Genomic DNA, 23,758 nt, shown 5'->3' with positions numbered 1-23,758 from the left:
ACATGCCCCCATTCATAGCCAGAACCAATATCCATAAAGAAACCAAAGTAAGTATAAACATCCATGAAATAAGTGGAGCCTTCTAGAATATTGAAGCTCACCAGTTTAATCCAATAGCTGATCTCGGAGTCGAACACTAAACAGGAGGAGTGGAATAGTCGATTCCTACATCGCGTGGGTATACGACCGCCCGAAGATGAGTTAGCGAGTGAACGCTAGCAAGAAACTCAGAATAAGGATAAAATAATTCCATCTAGTAAAATCAAGTAAACCAACCATATGCATACAAACCACACACACACACAATATATATGTATATATATATATATATATATATATATATATATATATATAACCATATCGGGAAAAAGAATCAGGTTTAACATGCATTTAAAACCATTAGCCTAGGTATATATAGCTAACCATCCTAAAACCACCCATAGGCTATATGGGTCTAGTGTAACCCCCTGAACAGGCCCAGATGCGTGTAGCCGCATGAACTAAAGATATCATACGAGTAGGGGATTCCCAAGTACCCTTCACTCTCCGTGATACATATGTACAGTGTACTTAAAGGATTCCTATGTACGTCCTAGTATCATATATAGTTGCTATGACCTCCCCTCATATCGACAAACATGAGTTTCCAGTGCTCATCCGTAGGACTTGCACCTTCACGGTTAGCTATCATACCCCGCCATTATTGCCCAATTGAAACCATTTCCATCCAACCAAACTATTAGACCATTTTTATTAACTAAGGCTATGAGTAGTGGTATCATCATACCGACTATAACCTTCAAGTAATGTCCTTAGCCAAACCCTAAGGGATTCTTATGTACCCATAGGTTACATTATCAAGTTGACTTGGGGAAATCTCGTGTACCCTTAAGTGTTTCATTATTTAGTTTGCTTGGGATAATCCCATGTACCCCACAAGTTATTCATTGGAATATTTACTTGGGGGATTCCCTTTTACCCTGCAGGGAAGTTTAATTAATCATAACCTTGAACACCAAGCCTTGCCATTTAGCCTTTCCAAAACCATTTAAACCATTTGGGGTTCCATTACCAAACTATACCATGCAATAGTTCCATTAAAAATCCAATATTATATTAAAAACATTCTCATAGGCATTTTGTCAAACATGTTCGGAGCATAGTATTTTCAAAAACAAACCCAATTTCCAAATAACCATTCCCATACAACCAATTGTTCAAACCACCATTAAAGCTTGTAAAACATAATTTAAGACATGGGAAAAGCATAACTAAACATTGAATACCAAAACCCCAACACATATTTAAAAACCCCAAAACCATACAATAATCATGCCATGAAAACATTGCTTAAATCATGCCTTTAGTTGGAACTAACAATGAGGGAGGAGTAACTTGCCTTAGATTAGAAGATGATGGAGAGAAATCACCCAAACAAGTCCTAAATTGATCCTCTAGATGAAACCCTAGCCTTCCTTTATCCAAAAGCCTTAGAGAGAATTATAGAGTGTTCAAGAGAGTTTCTAATTATTTAGTTATAAAATAATAGGGTAAATAACCTCCCAAGTGGGTTAGAAGTCGTGGGGACTTAATAGTTTAAATGGAAAAATATCCAGATTACCCCCACTTAAACTACATAAAATCTCACATATGAATACGACTCACCATACCAGTCGTACGCTTCCAAATGAGTGGTACCCACCACTCGTACCCTGAGCCTCCCTCTTGGACCAAAAAATTTTCACCATACGACTTACCCAACCCAAGTCATACCCAACCATACGATTAGTACCCCTTAACTGTATCCCTGGTAAAATAGAATCAAAGAAAGTTTGAACATTGTCTAGCATACGAGTTAATGACGTGACTCGTATCACCCAAGTAATACCCATTTTAAAAACCAATCCAACCGACTAACCAACACTGGATAACATATGATTGGGTCATACAAACTGTACCCATATAATACGAACCGCATGATGAGTCGTACCTTTTCTCAAAAGTCCAAAACTCAGAAAATTTTCTAAGGACCAAAACCCATGGTATTTCACCAAGTCAAGAGCATTAAGGTGATAATGAAAAACATGAGTAACAAACATCATATGGGGAACTTGGGGATGAATTAAAAAATAGACTAAGATGTTGCACTGAAAAGGAAAAATCTGGACGAGTATATTGCAAATAATTTGGTATCCCAATGAGACGTCTGTAAAGGCTAGAATCAATGGAAGGGACTTGCATATCCACTAACAATTTGACAGTAGGATCAAGACATATAGAAACAAAATTGTAATTATGGCATAAAAACTCATGCAAAAGATCTATCGTATATTTTCACTAACTAATAACAAAAACTTTAGGAACTCGATCAATCTCCAGGCCAAAAACTAGTGAACACACCCTAAATCCTTAATATGAATATGGTCATCCAAAAGCACTTTCAAACAATGGTTTGCCCCAACCAAGAGTATATGATCTACATAAATAGCTACCATATAAGAGAGTCCGAAAAACCTAATGTAAAAAAAGAGTAATTATTTTTGCTAGAAAAAAATCCATTAGACATGAAAGCCTCAGACAATCGACTAAACCACTATCTAGAAGACTGTTTCAGGCCATAAATTAATTTGTTAAGTCTGTAAGCTAGTGGTGTTATAAAGGAAGAAGGGGAAGAAACCTAAAGACCGAGAGGGATTTTTATGAAAACCTTTTCATGGTGATTACCTTGAAGAAAAACAGTATTGACATCAAGTTGGAAAATAGTCCATACTCTCTTAACAGCTAAAGAAAAGAGGCATTTAATAGTGGTAAATTTCATAATCAGAGAAAAAGTTTCATTATAATGTATATCCTCTTTTTTAGTATCCCCCTTATGACAAACCTAGCTTTGTATCTTTCAATGAAACCATCAAACTTTTTTTAAGCTCGTAAACCACTTATAGGGAGTAACCTTTCTACTAGGTGGAAGATAGACAATATCCCATGTCTAATTGGATTCAAGAGCCTGAAATTCCTTCAACATAGCCTCCTGTCAAGCAGGATTTGAAATAATTCATTAACAAAATTAAGGCTTTTATATGTGTATAACACTAGATGATGCAGATGGATGAGTAGAAGTAGAGGTGCATATATAATCAACAAGATAAGAAGGTTTATGAGTAGGATCAGATGATCTCTTAGTAGGAATTTCTAATAAAAGTTGCTCTAAGAGGATTAGGAGAAGAGGTTGGATTAAGAGAATAAGCAGAAGTAGAAGAAACAGAACGTATTGGTTCAGTGAAGTGGGATACAGGAATTAAAGATAAAGAAAAGGAAGGAGTAGAAGAAGATTTAGGTGTAGGAGAAATAGATGGAGTAACAATGTCAATGAATGGGGTTTGAGGAACATGATTAAAGGAGGGAACAACATGTTTGTGATAAGAAAAAATATGTTTATGAAATAAATATTTTTAGAATAGAAAATAGAATAAGAAGTAAGGTCTAACAACTTGTAGAGCTTTTACCACATGGATAACCTAGAAAAACTACAGAAATGGATCTAGACCCAAATTTGTCTCTCCCAGGTTTAGGAGAAGATGCAAAACATAAGCACCCAAAAGATTTAAGATAAGTGTGAGAGGGAGGATGGTCATACAATCTTTAAAGAGGTGAATATTCTGTATAACTATAGAAGGTAGTCCATTTATAAGGTAAGTGGAAGTTAAGACACATTCTCCCCAAAGGTTAGACTAAAATAGAAAAGATCTCGACACTTCTAAATAGATGTTTATGTTTTCTCTCAACCACCTCATTTTGTTCAGAGGTATGGGGAATAGCTGTTTGATGTAGAATCCCATGTTCATTGAAGATTTGTTGGCAAGAAATACTACCCCTAGTTCTAATATATTTTTCTATCCTAAAAGATTGAACAACATGATTGAAATGAGTCTTGACCATGAAAACAAAATCTTTTAGGACAGTTAATGCATTGTTTTTGCATAAGAGGAGATGTGTCCTAGTAACTTTGGAAAAACCATCAATCAAAGTTATAAAATACCTAAAATTATTGTAAGTTTTGGTGTTATAGGGATTCCATATACATGTACTAATTGAAACTGTACAGTGGATTTGATATAGCTAAGAGGGAAGAAAGATCTTTGTTGTTTAGCCGTGGGACAGACATAGCTTAAAAAGGTTTTTTTCAAGAAACTATATGAGGTAAATTGAAGGAGGGAACATGATTGGCTAACCCTAATTCAAAGTGATATCGAGAACCAAATACAAAATTACTACAACCCATATCTTCAAAAAATGTTATGTTTTTGTGTTAAAGTCCCTAGCCATATTCCAAATGGTAGTTGACGCCGGCATGACCGGTCCGACTAAAGACTAGTCATCTTTTATTGACCACCAATTTGAACTCACCTTTCCACTGATATTCCCTAAATTATATGATCCGAATTCTCCTATTAAAAATTCCTTGCCATCACAAAATAAAACTTTGCCTAGTGAAGTGAATTGTGTAGATAACCATGATAAGAATTTTGTGGGTAATCAAGTTAATTTTGTCAATTTGTTAAAGCTTGAGATGAAGATTCCACAGGTAAATAATTGTGTTTCAATAACTATGAAATTTGTGAGTTACATTAATGGGATTTTTAGAATTTCATGGACTGATGATGAAGTGTGACAGATGAACATTATTGAAGATCATCAACTTGCAATAATAGGAAAATTCCCCTATGGTTGGCTAGAGCCGGAGGAGCTGCAAATACAAATTCCAAAATAGTATAAGATAAAAGGTGAATGCAAAATAGGCCTATTGAGACATACACATATTTTAATGAGATTTTCAAGGATGAAGGATTTTGTAAACATGATGTCAAGGAATGTTTACTATATTAAAGCTAAGGATGGACTTGCCTATCAGATGCGCCCACTTATATAGGATGCTAATTTTAGACCTGAAGCAGAAACTAGATAAGCTATGGCATGAATTTTCTTTTAGGACTTGCTACCTAGAGTCTTTGTAAAGGAATCACTATTTTCACTGGCCTCGATTGTAGGGAAGCCAATACAACTAGACCAGACTACTATTAATAAAACTAGACCTAGTTGTGCAAGGGTCAAGGTCCAAGTAGATTTAGCATCAAAATTACCTGATTATATGGAGTTAGAGGTAATTAATAGGCAAACAAATTAAGAAAAAAATCCAAAGATAGCCATATAGTATGATGTTTTGCCAAAGTACCATCACACATGCAAATTATAAGGTCATGATAAAAATGAATGTAGGACCTTGCATCCTGAATTGAAACCCAACAAAGAGGAGTATATACAGGAGAAAGATATAAATAAAAGGGCAATGTAAAAAGAGAAAGGAATACAAAAGAGATATAGAAATGAAAAAGTGGTATATGCAAAATGAAATCTTACTAGTAGGAGCTTTAAGTTAGAACAAGGCATTACACTGATGACAACAATAAAAAACTAAGAGGGATAAGTATTATCAATCCTTTTGTAGTGCTGCAAAAATAATTACCTGATGATGATACAACCAAGGATAAGGAGAGTGTTGATCTAAATATCAAGCACCAACAAAATATTTAGGATGGACAAAGTAGCAAGCCAAGTTCTGTAATTTCTTGAAAGGTAATGGTGAGGAAACTAAAAATTTTGATAACTCAAAAGAGAAGGTAGGTCATAATGAATTTAAATCAAAGGAAAAAATATCAACTGAAATATAAATCACAACAAAGGATATACTAGTTACATGCTCAAACAAAAAGAATATGGTTGCAGTCACAAATAAGAATAATGCATAAGAGAAGGCAAGTTACAAAGAGGTGGGAGTGGGTAATAATAAAATATCAAGTCATAATGAATGCAAGATGATAACACAACATATGATATGGTTTCCACAGTGAAAAAACCACCAGCACCAAGCTCAAAGGCTATTATTAATTTTGATGTCATTAAAAAGAGCAATGTAGAAGAGAAGTTAGAGAACAATGAAACTGGAGATGAAAATAACACATCTGGTATACCTAATCCTGGTACAAATACTCAATTGATACCGTTAGTTAATTAAGAGAAAGGTCTTATGATATATCAAGAGTTGGAAGATGTCAATCAATAGTTGACACAAACTACATATAAGGAACTATTACAGATTGACAAATCAATAAAAAATTTTAGCAGTGGTGACATAGCAAAATTTGATGCTTAAAATAGGGCATTGATATTAAATAAAGAAATAAAGGAAAATCTGAAAGGTTCAAACAGCTAGCACCAATAGGCAGGAAAACAAGCCCTATGAAAATATTGCATGGGTTGGTTTCTCATCAGCTGAGTTCTGAAGGGAAGTAGTTAGGAAAAGATGTTACAAACAATATTTAGAAAAATTAGAGGAGGATGACAATAAACATATTGAAGAACATGTGTTCAAGGAAGCTGACTTGTCTCCTTAATCAAGCAAAAAAAAAGGAAAAGGCAAGAACAAAGTTGAATCAAAGGCTACTAGGGTGAACCTTAATAAGAGTGCTAAATCCAATATCAAATGACTTTAAAAGCATTATTATGGAATGTGAGATCTGTGAGAGCACAAAATTTATTTCATAAAATTCAAATGTTACACAGACATCACAAATTTTTTATTATTGCTCTGATGGAACCTTTCTAAGGTGTTAATCAAATTCAAAAGTATAAGAGAAAGTTAAGAATGTAATATTCAAATTATAATTACAATGAAAATATTTGGATCTTTATCCAAGATCATATAAAGGTGTCAATGATTTTAGATACAGAGCAACAACTGTTATTACAGTTGGAATTTCTTGAATTTGGGTATCAGATGATGACAATTATGATGTATGCCAAATGTTCTGCCCAAGAAAAATTGAATCTGTAGGAGGATATCTATTATGTACATATGAACAACAGGTTACCTTGGCTGGTTGGAGGGGATTTTAATGTCATCCTGAGTGATGAGGAAAAGATAAGGGGTATTTCAGTGTATCCTTAAGAATATGAAGATTTTGCTTTTTTGTGTAAATTCATATGATCTCATAGATGTGAACTTTAAAATTAATATTTTTACTTGGTCGAATGGCAGAATTGTTAATGAATGTATTTTTAAGAGGCTGGACAAGTTATTTGTAAATCAGGAATTTATGAAATTATTTGGTGTAGTAGATGTGAAGCGCTTAGCTAGAACAGGATCTGATCGGACTCCTTTATTATTAACTTATGGAAATCAATCCACTATTCATAGAAAGCCTTTTAATTTTCTTAATTTTTGGACTGAAAGGGAGGATTTTCACTAAGTTGTATTAGAAAATTCGTGTCCTATTGAAGATAATGATACTTTTATCAATCTAAAGTAAAAGCTTAAAAAGACTAAAATTGCATTGTCTAAATAAAGTAGAGAAAGTTTTTGTGATATATATAACTAGTTGCTAATTTGAGACAAAATTATCAGACTGAAAGAAGAGCTCTTTAAGGAAAATCCTAATTTTGAAAATAGAATGATTCTTCAAAAAGCTCAAGCAAAATTAAAAAGGTACATTTATTTTGAAAAAGAGTTTTGAAAGCAGAATATTAAATTTTGTCATAGCATGGCTAAAGAAAGAAGAAAAAGATTATGTATTCAAAAAATAAAAGATGCTGATGGACAATGGATTGAGGAGGCAGATCAGATGGCACAAGAGGTTGTTAATTTTTTTCATGATCAATTTACAAGAAGGCGTTCACTATACTGGAACACATCCCAAATATGGTTTCTAATGACATTAATGCTTTAATTAATGTTCATTCCATACTGGAGGAAGTTAAAACAGTGATTTTTGATTTGAACGGTAAAAGTGTCTCTGATCCGAATGGTTTTATAAGTCATTTCTTTCAAAAGTGTTGGGATATTGTTGGTCAAGATGTGTGTAAATTTATGAAAGTATTTTTTGAAGGTTTTACACTTTCTAACTTCATTACTCGTACAAATTTAGTTCTCTTATCAAAGAATGATATAGTACAATCTTTTTCTGATATGAGACCAATTAGTTTGAGTAATTTCTTAAATAAGGTAATTTTTAGGATTTTTCATGACAAAATTAAAGGGGTTTTACCTAGACTTATTTCAAGAAATCAGTCAGATTTTGTAAAAAGTAGAAGTATTATTAAAAATGTACTTCTTGCACAGAAAATTATTTCAGATAGTAGACTCAGAAAAATCTTTCAATGTGGTAATTAAGCTTGATATGACCAAGACATATGATAGAGCAGAGTGAAAGTTTTTTATGATATTTTTGCAGAGGATGAGTTTTGATTCTAACACAGTTGATAAGATTTGGAGACTTGTGGCTAATAATAGGTACACAACGCTTTTTAATGGCTAGGCTCATGATTTTTTCATTCTACCAGAGGAGTAAAGAAAGGTGACCATCTTTCTCCTGCTTTGTTCATTCTGACAGCAAAAGCGTTATCCATAGCTTGAATTTTCTTTTTTATGATCCTGGGTATAGAGGTTATGGAATGCCTAAGTGGAGTGAAAATATTGATCATCTTGCTTATGCATATGACACAATCATTTTCACTTCTACTGATAAATTTTCTTTGCAAATGATCATGGGTGTTCTCAAGGATTATGAAAGTTAATCAGGTCAATTAATCAACAAAGAGAAGAGTTTTTTCTTTGTTTATCATAAAATTGCTTACTCAGATTTGATTAGAGTTTCTTCTTTGTTTATCATAAAATTGCTCACTCAGATATCAGGTTAGTTGAGGAAATTACTGAATTTTCTAAAAGTTCTTTTCCATGAATCTATTTGGGGTGTTCTATTGGTCATGCTAAAAAGAAGAAAATACATTTTTCTAAATTATTGAAGAAAGTGGAGAATAAACTTCAGGCATGAAAATAAGATGCTTTCATTTGGTGGTAAGGTTGTCTTGATTCAGAATGTTCTTAGTAATATTTCCATTGATCTGCTTTCTGCCATTATTCCCCCTAAATATGTTATATATGATTTGCATAGATTATTTGTAATTTGTTTATGAAATTTTAAGGATGTTGACAGAAATAGACATTGGGTGGCATGGATTGATATTTTTACAGACCTAAAAAAGAAGGAGGTTTAGAATTTAGATTTCTTTTTGATGTTTCAAAAGTTATGTTTGCCAAGTTATGATGGATATTCACAACTCAGAAGTCTTTATGTACCAACTATAAATGGAATAAGTATTGCAAAAAATTTAAGACCTCAGTTGATTGAATGGAAAGGTGAATTGTTAATTTGGAAACATATGCTAGAGGCTAGATATGTTTTTGATTAGGAGATACGGTGGGAACCTAAAGTAGGTCACTCTAGCATATGGTTTGATAACTGGACATAATTAGGTGCCCTCCATTATTATTTACCAATTGACAGACATAAAGATTATCAAATTGATGAAGTTAGTCAATTGTGTACACTACTAAAAAATATCAAAAAGCAACGGTCACCGTTGCTTTTTTGAACAAAAGCGATGAAAATCCATCACTTTTTTTTCGTCTCAAAAAAGGGCGTTGTTTTTTGAAAACGATGGTCTGCTTGGCTTAATTACGACAGAAAGTGTCGCTTTTTAAAAAAAATTAGTTATTTTTGAAAAAAACAACGTGCGTCGCTTTTTGTTCAACACGTGATGAACAAAAAATGACACTATGTATCGTTTTATTGAAAAAAAATATTTTTTATCAGAAAAATTGACACTGTCCATCGTAATTTGAGAAAATAAAAAATATATATTTTTTTAAAAAGCGACGTTGGTCATCGCTTTTTATTTTTCATAATGAATAAAAAGCGATGTTGGTCGTCGCTTTTAGTTCTTCATAGTGAATAAAAAACGACGACCGTCGTCGCTTTTTGTTCTTCATAATAAATAAAAAGGCGAAGTTGATCGTTGCTTTTTGTTCTTCATAATGAATAAAAAAGCGACGGCCATTGTCGTTTTTTTGCATTTTTTTTAATGCAGAAATTTGTATTTTTTGCATCTTACCTGCTAAATAAAAATGCAATTCAATATATACATCCCTCATGCAACACACATTATTACAATAATCATAGAACACACTGCATCAATAAATCATTTAAACAATTCAAATCAACAACACTTAAACAATGAATCTAGCAATAATCAAAATACCTAAACACTCCTAAAGATTTTTCACTAATTAAAAGCTAAGTTAAAAAATATCTAAAAATTATCTAAAAGTCAAGTCCAACAACACATCACTGAGGAATAGCCCCAACAAACTTCTCATCACTCTTTGTTTCCTCTCCGCTACTTGAATCAGGAGCAATGACTTGTGTCAAGGCACGTCTAAGATGTGCAATCTGATGTGACATAACAGCATGTCTCTCAAAAATTATAGCATGCTTTGCCAACCAACAACACATTGTCTGAAAATCAATTGACTAGTGTTATATGATTTTATATGACTAATGTGTGTGTATATATATATATATATATATATAAGTTAACTAAATAATAATTAAATTTAATATACCTAAAAATCTTGAAACATGGCTTGTTTAGAGGCTACTGAAATGTCCCACCACTACTGTCAAGGATATGTAAAAAGTCTCATAACGCTCTCCCTCACAGCCTCATTAACTTCTTTTGACGCGGGATACCACCTGTAAATAACATAATAAGTATGTAAGCTTGAATATTTTATTAATGAAAAAAATAAACCTATCAATTGAAAAATAAACTTACGAAGATCCATCAGGCTAGATAAAAACTCTACCAAGCATATCCATATCTCCAGGAATTAGACCAATCAAATCTGCATCAATATCTTCTTCTACAGGAGGAGGTGCACCAATTTCCAGTCATGAATTCACATTTTCAAATGATTACACTTTATTAATTTCAAAATACAAGTTCATCTTTCAAGTAACTACACTAAACCATTTTCAAGTCACTAATTCACTTCTCAAGTAACTACACTTAATTAATTTGAAGTCACTAGTACACATTTCAAAACACTACACACAATGCTTATAACTTATTTGACTCCTATAATTATCTAAGACACTCATGACATCATTTACTTAACTTCCACTTCATTTTATTTTATCCATTATGTGGTCCTAAATTCTGTTAACTCTCAAAATTTTGCCAAAGTTTCCTTTGTAAATAGGCCTATCGCAAACCTGTCAGCTAACCAGAATACATATAAATATGCTTCAAAGAGCGTTACAACAAATATGTTGCTCAACTGATAATACACGAGGCTCCACTTGGCCTTAAAATTAAATATTACGTACAATCAACACTATAACTTACCTAATATTTTACCTCCGAATGTTGCATTCATATAGAATAAAGGGACACATGCTAAAATTACGGAACAAGCAATTTCAAAATGGCCAAATTATGTATTGTAAAACAACTACTTCAATTAACACCCAAGACAATAAGACTTTCAAAATTAAAAGTAGCACATATACAAACATAAATGACAGAGAATCAGACAAAAGAAATCAATCACTTTTTGTTAATTTCGAATTCAAAATCTGTCAAAGAAAAAAAAAGGCAAAATATAATTAAAATCAAACATAGATATTTAAATATTTGGTCAAACCTGGGATAGGTTCAACGTTGTAGCAGTGGGGCTGCCGCTACTGGTTCATTGTTAGGCAGTGGCAGATCTCGTTGGAGGAGAAAAATAAAGGCGATGACGGTTTCGGCGAGGGCCGTTGTTGGTCGTTGCTGAGGCCGGTTAGAGCGGCGAAGAGGAGGACGGAGATGGAAGAAAGATCGGAGAGGAGGCTCGCTGACCAACTAGTAGGCTGCTCCGACGATGGCAGCCATGGTGGATTTAAAGAGAAGGGAGAGAGTATAGAGAGAGAAAGAGTAGAGGGGGAGGCTGTTTTTGAAAAATTAGATTTAGGATTTCTTTGGTCTTAAAAGGAAAGAAAGGGATCCTTTGATCTCAGCCGTCGGATTAGTTGATCGATGGGTGAGATTTAAAGGTTTTAATAATTGATCAAAATTTAAATATAATTTAAAAATGAGTCATCAAATTGATTTTGATTGTAATAAAAGGACTAAAATTATAATGACTTGGGTAAAAATTGAGGTTAAAAGATAAATAAATTAGGCAAAGATTTCAATTAAGCTATTATTAAAAAAATATTAAAGATAATAAATAAATAAAAATAACAATAACAAATACTAATAACAATAATAATAATAAATAATAAAGAATATGAATTGACTATAATTGTAGTATCGAGAGGTCAAAATTTAAAGATTTAAAAATTGAGAATTTGATCAAAATTTGCATAAATTTTCAATTGAGTCACAAATTGACTATAATTGTAGTATCGGGAGGTCAAAATAATAAGACATCGATATCAAAATAAACTAAACATGTAAAAATTAATGTTATATAAAATTATCGATAGTAGTAATAATATTTGTAAATTGTGAGTGCGCACATTTACGTAAAAATAAATAAATATTAACAAAAATTATGTAAAATGTCAAATTTGAATTAATAAATTGTGAAAAATGTGAAAATGATGAGAAAAATAGTAAGACGTCGATATTAAAACAAACTAAGCATGTAAGAATTAATGTTACATAAAATTACTATATAAAATAGTAACTATATAAAATAGTAGTCTGGGAGGGGTATCGTGAGGTCAAAATTGGGTGTCAACACAATTAAACTGATTTAGTCCCACAAATTAGGTCTGTAGAGGGTACAGTGTACGCAGACCTTCTCGAAAACCTATTCAAACTTGAAGATTCTTGTAAAATAAAACTAATCATGTAAGATCTTAGCTGCAATTAAGATTTCATTTTTTTCTTGTTAATTAGTTGCTACTATTTCTATTTTATGCATATTTTTCCATTGGTTAAACCGAAAATCGAACCGTTAAGGACTAAAAATCGATTAAAAAACGATAAAAAAACACCTTATTGATTTAATTATTGGTTTAACTTATTTACAAATCGATAACCGATAAACCGAACCGATAATATTTAAAATCAAATTGAATCGACTGATGCACACCCTTAATTTCAAGAAAAAAAGTGTAAATTGATTTTACTATTGACCGATGATCAAATATGATGAATGGTTGAGATTAAAATTGTCGAGATGAGTCAAATTGGGATTAGAAATTGGGTTAAAAAATATTAAATATTAATACGTTAATACAACGTATTAATATGATGAATTGTCGGTTAATTGACTTCATTATTATAACTTCAATAGTATATTATTACCTCAATCATATGATTTTAACGTATTATTCAAAATATTTGGATATATAGATTCAGTTAGCTAGCTTTTAACTATATATTTATCACATAAACGAGTATATTACCTCATAATACAATGTATTTTATTTCTACTCTGATGAATCATCATTTAATTTAGCTTACATTATTATATTATAATTTCAAAAATATATTATTACCTTGATCAATCGATCGTATGACATCAATGTATTCAATATATATAGTTGATTGACTATAAAATTCACAATATGTACTAGATACATCACATATACATGTAAATTACCTCGTAATACAACGCTTTATTTATATAAAATGATAAATTATCGTTTAATTTAGCTTATAGTATTATATTATAACTTCAACAGTATATTTTTTTTATCAATCGATCGTATGATATCAATGTATTCAATGTATAATTGAATACATTTAATTTTTTAATATAAAAATTATTTATTTAATAGTAAATTAAAAATCAAATATCGAAGGACGATGTCGTTTTCATAAAGTTAATTTTTATTTAGTTTTAACAAAAGCGATGTTGTCCTTCGCTTTTTGAAAAAAATAAAGAAAAATTAAAAATATTTACAAATTGCGACGGACGACATCACTTTTCTAGAATTAACATTTTAAAAAATAAAAATTATAGTGATGTCCGTCGCTTTTAATAAAAATAAAAATAAAATAAAAATTAAATTTAAAAAGCGACGGACAACGTCGCTTTCAAAAAATTAATTTTTATTTAGTTTTAAAAAAAAGTGACGTTGTCTTTCGTTTTTTCTAAAAATAAAGAAAAATTAAAAATAATTACAAATCGCGACGGACAACGTCGCTTTTCAAGAATTAATATTTTAAAAAATAAAAATTATAGCGACGTTGTCAGTCGTTTTTAATAAAAATAAACAAAAATAAAAATTAAATTTAAAAAGCGACGGACAACGTCGCTTTTCAAAAAATTATTTTTTATTTAATTTTAACAAAAGCGATGTTGTCCGTCGCTTTTTGTAAAAAATAAAGAAAAATTAAAAATAATTACATATTGCGACTAACAGTGTCGCTTTTCTAGAATTAATATTTTAAAAAATAAAAATTATAGCGTAAGAAAAATAAACAAAAGCAAAAATTAAATTTAAAAATCGACAGACTACATCGCTTTTTAAAAATAATTATTATTATTTCTTAATAAATTACGACGCTGTCCGTCGCTTTTATTAAAAAAATTATAAATTATTTTTTTAATTACTTGGCACAAAAATCTGCGAAAAAAATGATGGATATTAAGACGTTGACCATCACTTTTAATAAAAAATAAAAAAAATTAAAATTAAACTAAAAAGTGACGGTCAACGTCGCTTTTCAAAGCGACACAGTCGATCGCTTTTTGGCCATTTTTTAGTAGTGGTACAACTGATAGATTGAAAGTAGACATGTTGCAACAGAACGTTGGTAAAGAGGTTTGTGATTTTTTTATTGATAATATTCAGAGTGTAGTACATACAGAGTTGTAGGACAAGACATGGTGGATGTTGACAGATTCTGGTAAGTTTACTGTGAGGTTTGCTTGGGAAATTATAAGAAACAAAGAGGTCACAATACAGAATTTTAAATATATATAAATGAAAGCTATACCTTTTAAGGTATCATTTTTTTGTGGAGATTGTGGTGAAAGAGAATTCCTATAGGGGAGGTTCTCGTCAGAAATAGAATTTGTAATAATGTGGTTTGCTGTTGTCGTGAAAGAGATATCCAGGAAACTATTGAACATCTGTACTTGTAGTGTGAATACTCAAAAGATTTATGGAACTAATTTGCTTCTATAGCAGGTGTGACTGGCCTATTTTTACAACTTATGGAAAATGTTCTTTAGTGGTGGAATGCTCCTGCTGTCTCTAAACTCAAGCCTATATATAGAGTTGTACATATGTTTACACTTTGGCAAATTTGGAAAAGGAGAAACTGTCTCAAACATGGTTGTAAAAGATCATATGTTAGTATGAGGATGGAAATTACTAGGAACTTGATATATTTAGCTAAAATACTATTTTCTTGGCTTAAAAATATACCAAATTCCTGGGTGAAATTGGTGAGATTTCTATCAGATTACAGACCTGGACTGAGAAACATTGTGGTGAAATGGAGATTACCTAACAGAGCTTAGTATAAATGTAATTCAGATTGTGCTGTAAAGGGCAATCCTGATCCAAGTTCAGCTGCTTAGGGGATCACCATGGTGAATTAATCTATGTGGATCACCATGGTGAATTAATCTATGTTGAAACTAGAAGAATTGTTGTCACAATTGTCACATCATTTTTTCGCCCGATGAGGAGTCGAAGGTCGAAGGGTTTATCCAATTAAAGTGATAATTTTGAATAAAGATTAATTTAATTACAGAGTTTCTCCTTGAAATTGAGTTATAGTGTTTCAAGACAACTTTTTCCTCATGTTTAATTGACTAGGCCTTAAGTTAAGTTTAAGCCCAGATCTATTTCTGATTTTTAAAAAGTTGACAACAATATATCAAAATTATAAATCGTTTCAAGTAAAATAGAAAAGAATAGGACAAAAATAAAAGTGTATATGTGAACAAGATACATTAAAAATGATCCAATATTATTAACAAAAGAAAAAGAAAAAAAATAAACACTTAGTTAAGACATTTAAAAGATCTTTCAAACTCAGATCAAACTTTGAATCAATATTTCAAATAAACTAATTCCAACCCAAACACAATTTTGTTTTAATTGTTGAATCTTGTCCATGGTCGAGAGTAAAAGAGCTTGCTACCTAACTTTAAATTTTAGTAAATTATCAATGACCCAAATGAGAAGATTGTGAAGAAAATTGATCTAGACCATAAACACGTAACTAAAAAAATAAAAGATATATAATCACACAAATTAACCGTATTAGCATTAATTGCAAAAATCTTAAACTGATATTCTCAAAAATGAGATAGATCTAAACATAGAATATTCTCTAGTGACTAAAAATATAATTAAAAATAATCCATGTCTATGGCATAAATCGAATAAAAATAAAAATAAAAATTGATCCTTTATTGATGAAATTGAACTTAAATTATATGATTGATTTCTTTGTACTTGAACAACGAATAGGAATCCTCGACAGAACTTTGAACTCTCGAAAACGGTGTTCTTCTCGGTGGTTCTTGGTTGGTCCGAATAGTTGTCTTTGGACTGAAACAAAACAATTTATTGTGATTTAATGAGATGATTTTGTATCTAGTTAAGAAGGGCTTTTCATGGCTGCTTATGGTGGAGAAACAATAATGGTTTTATAGGGAGTAAAATGAGTTGTGGTGGTGCCGTTTTCATGGCATCCACCTTGAAATGTGTGAGTTGCAACTCACCTTTCTTGTCTATGTTTCTGTATGTATGGATTAATGTGTGCATGTTTATTTAAAAACTTTTTGCATGAGTCAAATATTATGTTTGTCATAACTATGTCCTAATTACACATAAACCAAAAAGAATTTTACATCTTTTAACATTATTAATTTTTTTAAAAAAAATATATATATATCATTCAAATTCAAAACCAACCTAATAAACATTATTTCAAGCCGAAAAATGAGTCATAAATAAAGACATAGAGTGCGAACTACATAAAAATAACAAACTAAACATGCTAAATAATATAAAAAGTCATTGGAATAACTTTATTCATACTTCGACTCATAACAAACTTATAAAATAAATAGTATGGAATTGAATAAAAACCTATACGATGAACTAATTAAAACTCGAACGAAACACAAACTCAACTCGACTTGTCGCTCTTTTTCCTCGAAGAATTGTATTCTCCTTTGTCTCTTGTGCCTTTCTTTTGTGTTACTGCTCTTTTTTCGCTGAGCTTCCGTTTCTTCCTCATTTTTTTCCACTCTTTTCTTCTTGGTTTGTGTTTTTTGGGCATATGTTCTTCTCTCCGTGCCCTCCTCCTCTTTTTCCTACTATTTTTAATCCTTTTTTTTCTTTTTGGTTTTTCTTCTCTGATTTTTTTTATCTGATCTCTTCTTGTTCTCTCTGTATTTTTTTTTCCTCAGTGTCTAATTTTCTGATGTTCAATGCACGTAGAATCTGCTTGGGAGTTGGGAGTTACCCCTTAAAAGGGAAGGAATGTGGGGGAACAGTTAAGGGGATCAGATAGTGGGGAGTTGAGAGTGGATAATTATCCTTTTTTTAAAAAAAATAAATTAATTTATAATAAGTAAATAGTAATAATAATAATAAAAGAATATTTACTAATTTTATATTTAATAAAAATAAAATTGGCAATAATCTCAAATAAATATAATTAATAAAACTACTAGCCTATTTATTAAAAGGGAAAAAAATATAATTTTTTTGAATTTTTATATTATTTTAATAACAAAAATAAAAACAAAAATATCCCAAAAATGTAATTTTATTTATTATTATTTTTTTATTTAATTTCAACTAAAATTTATTAAAAATAAAATAAAAGCTAAAATAAATATTGGACAAAATAAAGATAAAAATATTTAATATCGAAAAATATATTAAATTTGGGGAGGATAAAAAATCACGTGTCTACAACAATTAATTTAATGGCTAAAGCTGTGGCTTTAAGGATGGGGTTGGAACACTATATAAGTCATAATCTGCTCCCTGTATGTTTGGAAACAAACTCCTTGGCAATACAGAAATTTTTGACTGGTCAGTGAGAAGTACCTTGGTGTATATCTACTGAGATAAGAAAGATACAAGATATAATGAAGGGGAGAGAGGTGGTGGTCGAACACACCTTCAGAGAAGGGAATTAGCTCACCGATTTTTTAGCTAACTATGTTTTCTCTTTTGCAGGTACTGACAATTATTCTTTTTTCAATTGTTAGCAATTTCCAGGTGGAGCAAAGGCGCAATTAAACATAGATAAGGAGCAACTTCCCAGTTTGAGAATAAAGAAAGTGAAACATGAAGATTTTGTTCTTAATTAAACATCAAAAGATCACAAAAGTTAGAGACATCACATGCAGAGACAGTACAACCAAAGATGCATAAATCATATTCAAGAAAACATAAGAGGTGTTAGCAGAGAACAAATAAGTCACAAATTTCAGAAAAAGTAACTAGAACAAAAATCTCCAAATAGTGACATAGCCAATGTTAGGTTCATAGAAGTGTGAATGAAAAATAGAGAAAAAATGATGGAGAAGAGGAGACACCAACTTGAAAAGTGTACTTCCAAAATTGGAAAGTTCACTAATTCTGAAAAAGTAACCAGAACAAAAATCTCCAAATAGTGACATAGCCAATGTTAGGTTCATAGAAGTGTGAATGAAAAATAGAGAAAAAATGATGAAGAAGAGGAGACACCAATTTGAAAAGTGTACTCTCAAAATTGGAAAGTTCACTAATTCTCCCACCAATGTGGGAGAAGGGAACTTTGGAGTGTTTATAATGATGAATACTTACTCCACATGATAAGTGAGGCAAGAAATAAGAGATGTCTCATGCCGTCGTCGTCGTCGCTCGCTCGACTTTGGATTTGATTTGGATTTGTCAAATGATCAATCGATGAGATCTATCTTTTTGGACAAACTTTATTTGACGAAATCTGATCAATACTCCATTTATATGCATACAGTAACAGTAATAGATGCAATGTTTCGACAAAACTGATGCACTGTTTCTTTTCGACTAAACTGATGCATGCACTAAACTGATATACTGTTTCTGTTTCGACTGAACAGATGTAATTCTTCAATGAAGTGATGCATTGTCTGTTTCGACTGAACAGATGCAATTCTTCAATGAAGTGATGCACTGTTTCGAACAGGTGCACTGTTTGGTAAAATGGTATACTGCTTCAGCAAAAATGCTGCAGACATGCATTTTCAGAAACATCACACCATTTAAGTGAACCAATGCCACCTTTTCAAAGAGTCATCTGCTAGACTATATAAACCTGGTTTCCTTCACAAGTTTTGATACGAAAAATTTCAGAATACAAAATTACTTCTTGTCTTTCAAATTACTCCATGTGATCAATTAAAACGTTCTGCGCCGTTTGAGGTACCGCTACAATTGGTCTGTTTAGCCATTTTATCCTGGAAGAAAAAATTCCACAACCTTGGGTACAATAAGGGGAATTATTTTCTTAAGAAAACTCCATGAATTTGGACGACTTGGTTATTTTCTATTTCATCTTAATTTCTGAAAGAATAAAATACACCTCTTGGATAGGGTCATTTTGATCTTATGTTAAGGGTATTTGATATACTTCATTGTATTCTTGTTTATACTTGAACTCTAATTGAAATTATTGTTCTGCATAGACTGATTCTATGTACCCGAGGTACAAATGAAAATAACAGCCAAGCATAAAACAAAATACCTTCAACAAGGTCGACAGAGCTCAGGTGTATTTCATGGAAATTAATGTCAAGGGATCATCGATTTGTATCTACTTAGAGAGTGATATTAGCTTCAAGTTAAGCTCAACCTGCCAACAAGGTAAAATCGATGAGAATTTGATATTGATTTCTAATAACTCAAAATCGAAAGGAAATACACTCATCTTGTTGTTACAAGAACAAATTGGAAGCTGGTTGAGCTGAGGAAGTCTTCAATTGGGTCAATTTCATGGTGTTGGTGAGAGTTTTCAACACCTTATATGAAACTGCCCAAAACTCAGCGTGTTTGTTTCAATTTGAGCTTCAACAATAGGATGAAAGCTTCATGCTACAGCGATTTGAGCAGAAGAATTGAAGTTGTACAGTGAAGAAGATGAAGATGAAGATGAAGTCGATCATTTTTCCACTTTCCCTTTTGTTTTGTTTTTTAATTTTTTGTCTTTTGATGGAATGTTCTACTGCAGGTTTATTTCCTATTTTTTTGGTCTTTTGGATCGGGTATCCGAGATGGGATACTGGGCCAGTCCAATTGTGTACATATTTTTCTTTAATAAAAGGCTCGGTGGCCCTTTTAATTAAAAAAAACATTAAAAGTTGAAGTAAAAAAAGTATGAAGTAAATTGAAAATAGACTTTACTCGAAAAGGTAAATGTCGCAATCATTGATGCTAGACAATATCTAATTTATTATCAGTAACATTAGGTGTAGAACATCAGGATTAGAATAGGAATTGTTTACAAAAACAGAAAAATTACCATGGAAAGTATGAAAATCAGAAGCAACAACAAAATCAGAACTATAAATTAATAGACTGCATGAGTTTTCTGCAACACGAGGAATTGGATAAAATGAGAGAACAATTTTACATGTAACGTTATCATAAATTAAATCTCATATGCATAACCACTCTCGCCAAGAGTCAGAGCCTACTAATCCAATTAGTTGTAACGGTAAATCAATCTCCATGTCATACCCCGTTTCAAGTTATTTTGGCATCGGTGTACCAAAGTAAAAAAATGATTTCAACAAATTCGTAATGGACATTGGTCTCAAATTCTTCAACCAATGTCCTTAGCGCGCTTTCTCTGTCGGAACTCTTTTCTTAGATGTTCTTCTAAATAAGGATAGAGCATCTCATCGCCAATTTGCAGCTTGTTAAACGAATGGTTAAATTCTTAGTGTGAGCCGAGTCCTTGACGTGGTTTTTTTTTAATTTCGTTGGCGACATAACAATATCTTATGTGACTTTTCCTCGTCATCTGGTACTAGAAGGGACATTTTTGCATGAATAGCATTTTAGAGAATAAAAAATGGCGATTTTAGTGACGTGCTAAAAAGCATTTTTTTTTTGTTGTATGTGTTGCTTTTTTCCAGTGGATTTGGGATTACAAATTTCTAAAACATTAAAAAAGAATTCCTATTTAGAACTTCCATAATTGAATCGAAAAAGGTTCCTAAAAAATTTTCAATAGGGAAAAGTTTTTGTAACGCCCCGAATCTGGTACTCGAAACGCTACACGATGCTCATGACCCCGAAGGACCACAAGCTAACCCATGACTGATATCTGTACCTGAACACTACATAATATACTGTATAAATGTAAAAATAAAGGTTGTAAGGCCATAAGGTTCAAAACTAATAAGATAACTGATAAAACATAACATATGGATGGGGTATAAAATACCCAAAACAACTGAAATAAACTGTCTGAACATGTTAGTCTGAAAAACCTCTAACTGACTGAACTGTCTGAATAAGGAGTTGATGGGACATATTCCCAACTAACTCCAACTAATAAATTAATTAATGAGATAATAAAGTAATGCTCATGTCCTCGAAGGATGAGGACTCACTGCTAACTCTGACTGCTGAGATTGGAATGCTACTGATGCTCTGGAACTCGTGCTTCTGAACCTATGGTATAAAACACCATAGCACAAATACGTCAGTACATGTGAATGTACTGGTATGCATGTGAGTAGGCTGAATGCAAAGGGTTCACATGCATGAACTATACTAACTGACTGATTAACATGAGCGTGAAAATACATGCATAAATATGTAATAACTGTAACTGATTTTGTGATAACACGATTACTGAGTCTGAGTACTGATAACATGAGATACTGATAATTGTATAACTGAAATAACTAATACTGAGCGACTGTATCTGACAGTCTAGTTTCTGATTGAACTAGCTGAGTTCCGTACTATTTTGAGTTGACTGTATCTGACAGTCCTGAATACTGTAGAACTATCTAAGTTCTATTACTGAGACTAAATGACTATATCTGATAGTGCTGATCTATAACTGAAACTGTGTGAAGTAGTCATCTAACCGACATGCCTCTAATATGCCATTATGGCTGAGTTGGGGTCCAATCTGTAACCCCAATTAGAATGGTGTCAATACTGTGCCACTGGTAAGGACAATCTGTGAGTAACCCTTGTATAACAGGTAACTCTAGTGAGAACGGTGGGAACCCTCATATAACAGGCTATGATGTCTTAACCTACGCTGGCGACGCAGTTCTGGAAGGATTGCTTCTAAGAATCACACGCTCATATAACAGGTGGGTTCCCATCCTTGGGTTCGCTCGGTGCTAATTTTTACTCCCATCTGGATAGACATTGAACATAATTAACTGAACTAACTGGACTAAGTTAACTGAGTTCCTTTGACTGATGGAATACTACTGAGATTACTGAATGTCTGAGGTTTCTAAGATTACTGAGTTTACTGAGTTTTCCTAAGTCACATGACTGACTGAATTTCTATGAACATGGCTCGACTGAGAATATCTTGAAAACATGACACTGGCTCTAGGCACACAGCTAATTGTCGGGTACAAGTACCCCCAGGACTCGATAGCATGAAACTGACAAAGTATGACTTTCTTGAATACATGACCAACATCGATAATCCATAATATAATAAGATGGGAATTTCATGAAGTACAATTTCTAAAGCACCACAATGGCCACACATATATCCATAACTTATTGACTAAGACATTTCATCAAACACTTAACATGCATAAACTTGTACATAAACGGAGATTTCATATTATCATATTAGTATGACACTTTTCCCTTCCATAGGCATTTAATCGAACACATGGGGAGCATGTTTTGGTTATACAATCATCAACACATCTAATAATCATGGATACACTAATCAACGTATAAATTTAAGGACTTATCATGATTATTATGCAAATCATCATATCCTAGGGTCAATCATTGAAATATGTAATTTTAAATATGAATCAAAACCCCACAACATCATGAACATGAATTTCAATTCAATATAAATCATGAACATTCATAAATACACAAATCTTGAATTTTGAAAAGAGATTCTTGAGCTTCATGGGTGAAAGGAACTCATGAATCAACACATGACATACCTGGTTTGTGAGTTTCTTGAAGATTGATGGAGGAAAACTTGAATTCTTGACTTGAAATTAAACACCTAGGGTTTCTTGTTCTTGGGGATTATCTTTGAGAGAAAATCCTAATTTGATGTTATAGATAGGTAGTAAAGTTATGGGCTATGGTCTGGTATAATAAAGGGTTAAAACGGGTGGAAAAAGACTCAATACCATTTTAAAAATGACTTTAAATTGTTGAACGGGATCTGCGATGGCTCGTGCTATGGTCCGTCCCTGGCTCGACGGTCCGTCGCTGGCTCGACGGTCCATCATTCTGACCGTCGCACGTGGACCAGAATAGGGACTCACTGCCTTAGTAACGACGGTCTGTCGTAAGTTCGACGGTCCGTCAACCTGTCTGTCGCACCTTAGCCAGAAGACTGACTTACTGCCTTAGTTGTAACGGTCTAGGCGACGGTCCGTCGCTAGATCGACGGTCCGTCAACCTGCCTGTCGCACCTGGGCGGTTCTGACAGTTCTCGATAAAACGTCCATAACTTTTTACTCTGATACCGGATTTGGACGAAATTGGTATCGTTGGAAAGCTAATTCAATTTCCCACTCAACAAAAGTGAAAATCTTAAAAATTTCACGTATATAAAAGTGGATTCATCTTTCAAAGTAAGTTTCTAACATACTTGGGACGATTTCAAGCTA

The sequence above is a fragment of the Capsicum annuum genome, chromosome 5, assembly GCF_002878395.1.
Source record: "Capsicum annuum cultivar UCD-10X-F1 chromosome 5, UCD10Xv1.1, whole genome shotgun sequence".
Taxonomy (NCBI): Eukaryota; Viridiplantae; Streptophyta; class Magnoliopsida; order Solanales; family Solanaceae; genus Capsicum; species Capsicum annuum.
The sequence above is the reverse complement of the archived record's forward strand: the minus strand, read 5'-3'. Positions refer to the sequence as shown.